We start from the raw sequence: 12,756 nt of genomic DNA on the forward strand, positions 1-12,756 counted from the left end.
TCTCCCTCCATCAGCAAACAGCCATTTGTCCCCATCACTGATTATGAATCTTATCTGGAGGCCATCAGCTTGGCTGATTAGGACATTTCCAGAATTCCATCTTCTCTCCACTGTTGGAATGTCTGCATTTCTGCTGCTTGTTAAAAAACTGGCTCTGACTGCTCACATTTCCACATAATCCCTTTGTTTTCTATTTCATCTGTCATATATTATCTGCTTTATCTTGTTCTACATAACTTCACACAGTCATTCGTATAGGAGGGAGTTGCTTACGTCTTCAATAAGATTCCATCTAACGTGTAAAAAAAATGATAAAATCAATATCATCAATAACATCATTGTATCTGTATGTGTAGACGCACTTTACATTATTTTTGCGACGTGGCAGCGAGTTTCCAGATAAGAGGTAAAAGCAGCTGTATTTTATCTCGAAGTGCAAACAGCAGTGACTGTGTCCAGACCAGATTCATGCAGTCAGCACAACCTGCTAGCCTGCATTTCAATGCTCAGCTAATAACAGCATAAATATATTGAGCCCAAAGAGAGTCCAGCATGCACAGTCAGGAAAATGTGACTGTGATTTTGCTTCTTTTGTCTGCAACACGTACCACTAACGTACCACTCGGCAAAGCCTGACGTCCTCCACATCAGCTCCCCGAGAGGTCTTTCACTTCACTTTCCTCTGTGTGGGGCTAGCATATCTGATTTTCACTACAAAATTACCATGGCCAAAACCATTCATGATAATGATACTATTGTAAAATAAATACAAATATTTTTTTCAAGTTTCCTATCAGACCAATACATCTTTTTCTTTTTACGTCTCATTTTTGGCAATTGACTTACACTCAAACAGATAAAGAGCTTTTTTAAAAGGTGAAAAAGACTGCATTCAGTAATGTTTTTTATTTTATCATCTGAACTCTAAAATCATTATGATATCATCATACAAGTGTTCTCAAAACCATATCAATATTAAATTATTTTGATATCACCATTATTTGAATGATACAAAGTTTTCGAGTCCTGAAAAATTAATAAGTAAGAATTTGATGAAGAACTTTTAATCTTTTTAGAGATGCGTGAATAAAGCAGTTAATGTGTAAATTTTTGTTGGCTTTCTACCTATTCAAAGCAGGTGTATATTGTCTTTTTTGAGTAATGCACACAATTGTCGGTACATGCCCACCTGCAGCTGCTTTTCTCACATAAATTGGATCACAACTATAAATAAACTATAAAACTATAAATTCAAGCTATGAAAAGATGAATATTAAAACAGTCTCAGTAGGTCAAAGTATTAAAAATTCTATTAAAAAATCTGATGCTACATGTCACATAAGGTCTCCTTTCTTTCCAAAGGGGGCCAAATTAATTACTGTGTCTCTCTAACACTTTCAGTTCACCTGGTATCTCCTCATTTATTCAGGAATAGGAGAAAAGGGAGAGGAGACAATAGGAGGTGTAGCTGGTTTCTTTCTTGCCTGCAGGCTGACTGTGTCCTATTTCCACCAGACTGGAAATGGCGGAAATATCAATTCTTCCTCTTTTTTTTTATATGCAGCCTTATTCCCCTCAAAAAGACTTTCAAGTTCCCTTTGCTTTTTCCCTTCTCCTTATTAAGTGCTCTTTTCTTCTTCTTCTCCTTTTCTTTGTACCTCAGTTCACTTATTGTGACATTCTTCAATTACACATTTTAGTTGATGTTATTCACGTTCACTTTTATCATTTGTGCGTGATTTTATTAACTAAACTCAGTTTTAAGAAGTCTAAAACAGCATGGGAATGGTCAAAGCTGGGAATTTATAAGCATATTAATAATGATAACATTATACATAAAGCATTTAATGGTCTATTATCTACATATTGTTTTAGCTCTGTGTAATGCCCCAAAGAGTCATTACACATTTGGTTTCTAATTAAAACCAAATGAAATGAAAAACCTATTGGTGCAATTTTGTGGTTTAAAATCTTCTGGAGCGCCAGCAGCAGTAACAGGACTTAATATATTATACTCAAACTTAATTAGAGGGAAATTAGAAGGAAACAACGTCAGTGTACAGGTCACGCTCTGCTGCTAATGAGTGACACACATACTGCAAAAACTGCAGTAAAGTTTACATGAGACATTTAAAAGAAAATAATATTTCCTATTGGTCTACTGTCTGATATACATATTCTGCATATGGCAATAATTTCTATATGTGTGTTTGTGGTAACTAATACTAATAAATCTTTATTAACACCTTTTCATATTGACACGTCATCATCCTGAAAACTTCACACCCCCTCAACCTTAACAGATGCTGGATGTCAGAGGGGAAATAAAATATGAAAAGACATAAAATCAATGACGCAGATCATAGTTGTAGCTGTTAAGAGTTTATCATGCTCAAAACATCCAGCTTTAATAGTCAGAGGGTAAGAGGCAGCAGAACAGATGGAGCTGCGTGGGCTAGGAGCATGCGTTTATGTACTTGATAAGTGCTTAGACTGTATAATAACAGCACTTGTATACTATTTTTGTACATGCACTCAACAGTCAAAAAGCTACAGCACCACATATATTTGTTGTACATTGACATACTTACACTAACATAATCGGTGCTGAGTCACACTGCAGTTCAGTTTCTCTGTTTTTTGTGCTCAGGGAAGCACTCAGCCATCTGTTGGTCTAATGAGCCAACTCCACCAGGGCAATTCAGTAGGCCAGCTTCACTCCTCTAATTCCCTTATTTACAGCTCTACAGTTTCAGAGCAGCAGTTTCTTATTTACTTGTAAGATGTTTGTTTTGCTTTCTCCTACTGTCTTTGTCAAATAAAGTGTTTTTTAACATTTTTCCTGGCATGTTTGCTCTAAGAAGCCGAGAGATTCAGATTATTCAGAGAGAGAAATCAGCTGGTTGTGTTGTAAAATTTACGATACAAAAATTGGAAATGGATATTGTCAGTTTAGCAATTCAGTTTTAGGAATACGGTGCCATCGAACAACAAGAAGTCTTTTTGGAAGACTTTAGAGAGAAACCCAGCATTTCCCTTTGAGCAAGCAGGTGGAAAAAATGGGAAGAAAACCTCCATATTGCAAACAAGAAAAGATAACTTAGAGACAACAACAGACTTTTGGTCTTGGGTGGTTGGACGGGCAGTAACTGTAGATCAGAAACAAACAGCTCCAGACCTCTTGAAACCCATTTTTAAAAGGACTGCTGCAGGGCTTGTTTCATGCTGGCATTTGGTACCCCACCCAGCTGTTATCATCTAACTAATGAACAAAATAGGAGTGGTGATTTGAAATGCAAAAAAAAAATAATGAAAATTTGACAGTCATTGCAGTTGCATGGACAGATGATTCAAGCTACAGTTGCAGCTCAAGGGGGCCATTTAATTTGACCCTGTCCTTGTCCCAGTGTACCAGCAATCGAGTTATTGACGCATTTTTGTTCAACGCCACAATGCTGTGGGCCGTGTAAGAAGATGTCCAAGACATTCTGCTGCTTCTAACTTTCGGTGTGAGATCGTTCATGTATGTAAGTGGATTTTGTGAAATAACGCTGTGATTATAAAATCTGGATTTTTATTTTCATTTATCAGAGCAGTCCAAATGGGCAGATTTTCTGACATGTTTATCTGTCTTACAAAAGAAACAGAAAGACGTGAATGAGAGCAGCTTTCTTGGGAAATGATTTACACACGTGTGCCAATCTGCACACTACCAGTTGGTTTACGTAGCCACCTTGTACTTGCCTTTGGTGTGTCTGTGTCCTAGTTGGCTCAGAACTTAGGAAACCTCTTGAATGAGAGATGGAATTTCTTAGGTTACCAGAAAGAGGTTTAGATGCCTTCTGATGAAGCCCTTGGATGTGCAGAAGTGCTCTTCAACATATCCTAAACAAACTGGCTCTATCTCTGTATAAAACTGATGGGTTTCTTCTTAATTGCACTTGTAGTGCATTGTTTGTTTTGACATTTTCAAAAGCAGCAGACGACTACAAGAACACTACTTGCCTTCTTAAAACCACTTACAAGTGGAGGGGTAACAGACCAGTCTGGCACGTGTAAATGGAGTAAGACTGCATGTAAATAGTTATCTTGGGGAAACAGAAAGAAAAACCTGAGGACAAGCAACTTTGATGGGAGCCCAAACGTAAAGACAAATGATTGAATCAGAGCATTTCCAAGATCACAGGTCTTGTGGTGTGTTTGTTGTGTGCAGTGGTTAATACCCATCAAACATGGTCAAAAAAAGATAAATGGGATATTATGAACGGGACCATCAATGTCTAAGGCTTTATGAGCATGGGAAGTGTAAGGCTGGCCTGTGTGGTCTGATCCCCCAGATCAGCAACTGTGACACAAACTGCCGAAAAGCACACTGCTGGCTAAAAAAAAAGTGTGAGTACACAGAGCATCACAGGTTGCAGCGTATTGGCTTTGCCTACAAGTGAGCATCAGAGCTCGTGGATAATTTCTCAGTTGCTGCTTGTGTCCACTTGTACAGGGCAGGTGTGACAGTCAGCGGAGCTTTAGCATACTGAATGTATATCACACTTGTTATTCTGTTACCTTGGAGGCAGTACACATCCTTACAGTATTATTTATTTCTTTGGCATGTGGTAAATCTGCAGGGAGAATTGGCTTGAATGCTTTAAGGGAAGAGCTTACACCCCATCCTGTTTCAATACATTCTGGTGATGCTGTCATAAATTACCTGGCATATACGTAGTAGACTTTAGCAGGGAAATTAAACAAAGTTTAATTTGATCCACAAATCTGGGTGGAAGGGGCTTAACTAATGATGACTCATAGGCACAGTCAAAAACTTCTGGGTACAATTCGCACTTGTGAACTCTGGTTCACCATCAGGTTCATCAGGGTTTGTAGCACGTGCTATTGATAGCTTTGAGTTGTATTAAATACAGTTTGATTTGCAATGCTTGTACAAAAGTTTTTCTTTTAAATGCTAAAGGGAAAAAAATAACAAAGTCTAATTCAAATGTATTTAGCTACTTTTTATCAGAGGACATTACACTCAAAGAAACAGAATGCACTCCAAATATCAAATATTGTGTGAATGTTACTAAAAAGAACAAAGCAAGTGCTCCCTAAATTATCTTTAGAAAATGCTAGGCATGCTAAAATACAGCCAACAAGCAAGAATAAATTCCTGACAAGCCATATTTTGGTCTTGGCTTAACAAGCTGCACAGGCATTGCACTTGTTCAATCATAGCTCTCTTTGGACTCCACCAGCTAAGTCTGAGTAATGAGACTTCATGCCCATGCTGCTAGCTCACAGTTAAGTGGTATTAATCAAGGATGCCCTCTAAGCCCAGAGGATTTCCTTACACACCAAAGGTGTTATATTTTCTCTCATCATTCGCACAATATTGCTGGCAAAACTAAGTGGAAAATGGCTTGTTTACACAACAGCATGAAGAAGAAGAAGGTGTACCTGCCGCATGTATACATCCAGAGGAGTTTTTCTGTAAAATAGATAACCCCAGATCTTTAAATGAGCAGAAAGTGCACAGCCGTGCCTTTAATTATCTTGGCTCAGAGGGTTGACTTCAATAGAACTGTGTTTATGTGATGTTCCATTAATTAGATGTGCTTGAGTTAAAGGACAGTCCCAAATAGACACTAAGCTGAACCCCTTCACTCCCCTGTTTTTCACCTCCTTAGGGTACTGTACACTTACAAGTCATTTACTTTTTATGTATGTGATGTTTTGACTCATTATGTCAAAGGTTAACTGACTTGAAGAGATATAGAAATTAGAAACTACAGTTTTATCTTATGACCTTCTTTAATTCTCTGTCTGCCTCCCTGACATCTGCTGCACAGCACCTTGAACAGGAGTCTTGGACTGGTATTAGTGCTGAGATGGGTGCTGATAGGAATCTGATCTATGGTGTGTGTGTGTGTGTGACTGTGAATGTGTAAGCCAGTATTTTCATGAACCCTATTAGCTGTTGGCTTTTCTTCAGTGATATGTCAGTCTGTGTCTAGTTAGTGAGGATGCACATATGCCAGCACACACATACAAACTGAAAGCTTTCCGACTCTTCTCCCACCCGTCACCCATATTCAGTCAAACCCACATCATGGAAAATTGGCTTCTCTCCGGCTCTTTCTTCCTCTCTGTGCCCCTCTTCCAAACCTTGCTGTGTCTTTCTGTCTCTTCTCACTGCAATCACATGGCCTGTAGATGTTGGATAAGAAAATATACAGCTGCTTCTTCAGCTGGTAAACTACTGATGAGTCACTATATGAACATTGGTTGTTCTCTGTTATGCCAGTTGTTAACAGTCTGAGTCTGTCTTTGCTTTCCTATGTAGGGGCTTTTTTTTCCATTTTGTAATGTGTATGCAATAAAGTTTTGGTTAAAAAAAAACAGGTGTCAAAACATCTGCTGCACTCACTGCTCTCAAAATGAAAAATAAAAATGGACCTGTCACACTTTCCCTCTGAAGTGGCTCATCCTGAGAATTGTTTAGGTCCACTTCTATCATTAAACCACTAATGTGATTAGCATTAAATGATTCACAGATATGCAGCTGGGGTGTGTTGTCTTTATACAAAGAGGAATGTTAAAGCAGGGCTTTGCAAAGCAAAAGCGAAGCAAGGCAAGTCTCACATCTGGACAAATTTCTCTGTTAACCCTTGAAGCGGAAGATGAAAGAAGACGCTTATGGATTGTGTTGTGCTCTAGCCTCCTATAACATTTTCCATAACTTGCCAATTCATTCACCACATTGATCATTTGATGCGTATCAAGCACTGCCCCTAGCACCAACAGAAATTGCTGAGCTGCAGCACAGACCTGAACACACAGATCTTGGGCTGTGGTGACTTTAACGATAGGTTGCCCATTGTAGTTTTGTATTTTTAATTAACATGAAAAATCAATATTTTGCTCTGTTATTGTTATGTCTCGAAAACTGCAGAACAACCTATATAGTTGGTAGTGGATCAAGTACCAGTAGTTTTCTGATTACAAAGAGCCTAAAGTTGCTAAATTAGTCCTACTTTTTATACCTTATTAGCAAATTGACAAGGCAGATTTAACCTTATCTTCAACTATCAGACACATGATTCATTTTACCTTGCTAAAATTATCTCTATCATATGATACAATACTTAACGTAAAAACATTTAAACATTGATTTAGAATTCAAGAAGAATACCCACAACTTAAAATAGATTTTTCACATGAAGAATGAATCTCTTGAGCAATGTAATACAAGTCAATATCTTTCTTTGATGGCTGTATTGTGGGTAAAATGATTTGGAATATTTCTCAACCCCATCAGTTACTACTTTCTCATCCATTCCTCAAATACTTTTTGACAAAAGTGCCGCTATATAAGAGCTGCTGAAGTGCCACAGAATAACTGAGCCAGGATGTACAAGAAGGGAGCAGATAGAGAAACATGTTTTTTTTCAAGAGCGATGACACTGAACATTGGATTGTGTCAAGGAGGGTAGTGGTAGTGGTGCAGTGTGCTTTAAAGCATCAGCATTCAGCCAGTTGCTGTGTATTGTTAAAAATTATGGATGCAGCTGTTTTTGACGCACTCCATTTGGCACTGTTGCATTCTGGCCAACCGAAGGCAGTTTGATGCTTATGAGATTTGTGAGATAAGTCTCTATGCTAGCTAAGTTCCTACCAGTAAGTGTGCTGTGCTGGTAAGCACAGGCAAGTTTCAGGTATGACGGTCACAGAACGGAGCTGCTTTTCATACCCTGGCTCCAACTGTAGCACCACTTTATTCTTATTGCTGAAGCGCACTCATGTTGACAGGTAGATGCCTCATCCTATCATCTGTTTTTCAAAGTGCCTGCCCTTTCCCAAACAGCTTCTACAGAGGACTACACAGATGGATCTGTGCTCCTCAAATTGCTAATAAAGGTTACTTTCATAACACACACTGAACTTAATAAAACTGCAACGATCCTTTAGAACATATGTTACTACGATTTGCTACAGACAGCTAATTTTGTGCTCTGAGCCAGGTAAGAATACATGAAAGGGTTGAGGAAAGAAACAGTTATTCAGCTTGATCACTAAATCTGTTTCATGTTTTAGTGAACGGTCAGGGAGGTGGATAAAAAGCAACATCCATGATCTATAAGGAAAAATGTCTTTTTTTGTAGTGCTATGAAAATATTTCACATATAATGTAAGCTTAAACTGATAAAGCTTTTTTTATTAGACTGGCATTATTTGAGTTAATCGCTTGCCTTTTGCTGCTGACCTCATTCAAAGCAAAACATTGTTTAGCCTCTGTGATGGTACTTTGCATCTCCAAACTAAAGAAGTGTCAAATACAATCTATTCTAGGTGAAACAATACCTGCCTTAAACAACACTACTTACAAGAAAAACATAGACATCCATTGAAGAAGATAGAACAAATTACAGAGCCAGCTTTTGTATGCATAGACTGAAAGGATGCCCACATGTTTCTGTTCTTTCATTTGTAAGTCTGTAAATGAGGATTATAAAAAGTTACATACTTGCTTTCAGGGCCACAGGTTGGCATACAATAAATAGAGCCATGTACAGATAAAATTTATTTTACTTTCTTAAACAAGACGCTATTTAATTTCCAAAATGAAATCGCCATTCTGAAGACTTCACCTGTTGCCTGCACACAGATCTGGCCTGTGTAGCTCCATGTCCTTGGCTCGGCTCTGTTTGGTCAAGTAGTTGCTTAGAAATAAAGCCGTATGTTTTATTGCTGACATCAACAGGTAAAAAACGGCACTCATCTTGATAAACTCGGGGATTAACTAATAGACTGCTGTCAAGGAATCAGCCTCCTTCCTCTTTTTCTCTTGCTTTTTCTCCTCTGACTCTTCCTCCAAATGTGTGCTTTTATCCAACCCTTCTTTTGACCTTGTACAAGTTTCACAATAAAATGTGTGGCAGAATTAGTTGCAGTCACACAAGACAACATAAGCATTAACAAAATAAATCTATGTTCTGGCAGCTGATGTGGATCCAAAGAAGAAAAAAAAGATCAGACTGAAGAAAGATAAGAATGGCTGTGCTCTCATCTAGTCTTCTCTTTTTTAATCTCATTCTGTATCTTTCTCCCTCTTCTCTTATCTCAGATGTACTGATCTAACAAGCCTTTCCTTAAGAGATATGTTATTTATAGCAAAGCTCAAGCTTTATCTGCCTATCAAGGCCACTGATCAGAAACAGCTCCAGGAGAGCCTGCTGATCTTACTTCTGTAATGTGCTGTCATTTTGATTCACAGGATTCAGCATTTCTCCTCATGCCACTGTGGAGTTCTTCTCTGCGCCTCTATGTGCATATTCCTTTGTATTTTCAGCTATTTTTTTACTTTGACATTGTAAGGCACTTCTGCTTAGACAAAGTGGTGAGCCTCACCGACTCTCATGATTTTCCTTGTTCTCTTTTTTCCAGGCTTTCTCTGTTTCCGTTCCATCCCTCTGTCATGATTGAAAGGGTATGCTGGCACAGAAAGAAGGAAATAGATAATGATACGAACTGCAATATGTGGAAAAAGACCCGTCCTCTCATGTACCCAATCTTTCCCAAATGCTTATTAAAAAATAAGAAAGTTATGAGCATCCTCTTATGTATCGGCACACTTCTGTGAATGTGTATGCTACATCCACATACACATATGATCTTCATGATTCCTTCAAAAGAAATGGAATCAAAACATAACTAGGGCACGTGTTAGACTAACTAAATAGAAGTATCTTAGCTCAACATAAATGTGTTGAGGTTAGGATTGTTAAACTCGATAGATTTATGTCAACAAACTCTCAATACATTTATGTTGAGCAGATATATTTCTATTCAGCCAATCTAACGTGTTTTTTTCCAGTGTGGATTTGCAGTCAGAACAAAGACTCAAACATGTCCTCAGAGAGGCGATTTATTATCCACAAGAAACAGCAAAGTCAAAATATTTATCTCTCTGATGTTGCGCTGCAGTCGTATGTGTGGAAACCAGTGTGTGTATTTGTTGTTTCTAACATTGCAAATGAGACTCCTTACATGTGACATTGCCGCTAACAGATTACATGAGACACCTGATTCTTTATTGTTCTTACTGGATCATCTATTTTCTGTCTTTTATCTTTGTTATACAATCCAATGTAGTATGACAGTAGGTGGGAGGTGACCCTGCTCCTGGAAGTAAAGGCTATTTTCACCTGTTGACAGATACTTAAGAGGTATATTTCTTTGGGAAAAATCAAGATATCTTAAAATATGCAGGTTGTCAGGATATTAAGATCAAGATGGACAGAAGACTTAATAACAAGCTACGTTCAAAATCATTTTAATTGGAAATTCATGTTTCAATGTGCCATGCAGCTACTTTAGTTATACATGTTTTGTTTCCATTTTAAGACACTCATAATGACGCCTTGTGAGCCCAGGCTGCAAATCTCCTGGGATGTGATTACTCACGCACTCACCTCTCACTCCTCAGGCTTTTCAGGCATCTTTGTCAGCTTGTGGAGGAGTACTGCAGTTTTTCGCTGTATATGGGTTTCTCTGTTAGTCCTCGGGTAATTCATCAACATTAAGACAGCAGTAGTTTGTCTCCACAGTATGCACTGAAGCAGGCATTCTCTCCCTCCTGCAACTTCTCATTGTTACCTGTCAGACACTAACTTAACCGCAAGTTGGTTTGACAGCATCGATTAGACATATTAATTAAACTTAGTCAGCTGGAATTTAATAAACTGGCACATTGAAAGCAAATTTCTGAGTGGATTTAATTCACAGCCTCAATGCCACAATGTTATTATTTGACAGCTGTTTACATATACTAAACATCAGTAAACAGCTGCCATACTTCAATGTCTTTAGCCTCTTTTCTATTTTCAGAACTTGTTACTTACTGTAGAAGCTCATTTTGTATGTTAGACCACCAAAAATCTAAAATATATTGCATTTCTAACAAATAAGCCTGGTCTAGTCCCTTCACATACCTCCATGTAGGAACCCCTCAGTATTGGACTCAAATGCATAAGCTATCCTTTGCTCATTTGGTTTACATTAGGTTTACATTATTATTTATTTAAAAAAATAACCAAGCAGTTTTGGTGCCTAAATGAAACAAATTTCCATGCAACATTAAGTGAGTAAGTTGATCTACCACAAAATGTCAGTGACCTGCTTCAAGCAAAGCACCTCAGGGACTAAAAGCAGCAATTTCTGTCAGTTTTTACACCAAAATATAGCACATATCTGCCAATTATGATAGAGATCAGTCCAAAATGTCCTTTTTTGGCCACAAATGGATAACCTGAAGCCTTGTAAGATGGGTTTTCTTGTGCTTGTGATCTTGCATGTCTCACAGGAAGCTACGTAAGTGAGACCCTCATTGGGCAAGCAATCATCTCATACAGATTCCTTAAAATTTCTGCAGTATATTGATTTATGCTCCGGATGAATGAATTAAACAAAGTGCATACATCCAGCTGTGCTGTGCCAAAAGGTGAAGCTTTCCATTTACAATCTTTGCTCCAACTCTCACCCGTGGTCATTAGATTTGGGTTGTGACTAAAAGAATGAGATCACGGATACAAGCAGCTTAAATGGATTTCCATTGGAAGGTGGCTGGGTTTAGCCTTAGAGATGAAGTGAGGAGCTCGATCATTGCTTTTTTCCAATGCTTGACCTCAGCACTGCCCCTCCACCTCGAAAGGAGTCCGCTGTGATGGTTTGGGCATCTGGTTAGGATGCCTCTTGGTCACCTTCGGAGGATTTTCAGGCATGTCCAACAGGGAGGAAGCCTCAGGGCTGACTCAAAACATGCTGGACAGGTTATATATTCCCTCTGGCCAGGGAACGTCTCGGAGATCCCTCAGGAGGAGCTGGAGAGTGTTGCTGGGCGAGTGATATCTGGGTTTTCCTTCTGCACCCGTTTCCTCTGCAACCCGATCTCAGATAGGCAGAAGAAACTGGATAGATGGATACATCCATCATACAATGTGAAGTTAGGAAGTAGCTCTCAGTTCTTGCATTTCTGTGACACGTCCCTGATACAAAACCTCTGAGGTCTGACAGTGTTGGGATGATGGAATTTTTCACTTCTGCTGTCAGTAGTTTTTTAATGTTGGGGCTGATCCATGCCTGTTGTGTTTATTCTCTGTAACTGACTCATATCTCCACTTTAATTAAGATGGTTTTTATATTGTCCTTTGATGAGAGGGTCAAATGGATGTTTAGAAGGTTTGTGGCTGGTACAGAGTGTGAAACCACAGGGGTGGTTTGTGAGAAGATTGGTGTTTTGGCTAATCTAAGCTTCCTTTTTCCAGATGCATACACTGAGCACACATTTGTCAACACACACTGATCATTGTGAAACAAGGCCATTCATTTCTGTATGTGACTTATGAAGTGGCTAAATCCCCTCAGGGCCAATCAGTGTAACAGCACTATTGACTGAATGTCACCTGGCTGGCATAATTAAATAGCAGCTTCACATTTATCACTTCTGTCTGAAAACGCTGAATAATTTCATCATTGACTCATTTACAATAAGTGATAAAGGAGATGAAGGAGGACACTCCTAAAAGCAGTAATCCTAAAAGCAATAAAGTGATGTTGATGGTACGCTGCCTGCATCTAAGAATGATGTAAAATTGTGTAGTTTTCACAACTTATATGACAAATGTTTGCCAAAAGATCTATGAACAAACAGGAACATTTCTCACTACTCATTTTGACTCTACTCGGGCACCCTAGATGTCACAC

At 38.6% G+C, this 12,756-nt stretch overlaps 1 pseudogene; it reads left to right on the forward strand.

Annotated features, from left to right (window-relative positions):
• The window catches only part of LOC140312807 (potassium voltage-gated channel subfamily KQT member 5-like), a 105,464-nt pseudogene that overhangs the window by 55,942 nt on the left and 36,766 nt on the right, over positions 1-12,756 (forward strand).

Source organism: Leuresthes tenuis, unplaced genomic scaffold (assembly GCF_036924035.1).
Source record: "Leuresthes tenuis unplaced genomic scaffold, fLeuTen1.0.hap1 SCAF_8, whole genome shotgun sequence".
Taxonomy (NCBI): Eukaryota; Metazoa; Chordata; class Actinopteri; order Atheriniformes; family Atherinopsidae; genus Leuresthes; species Leuresthes tenuis.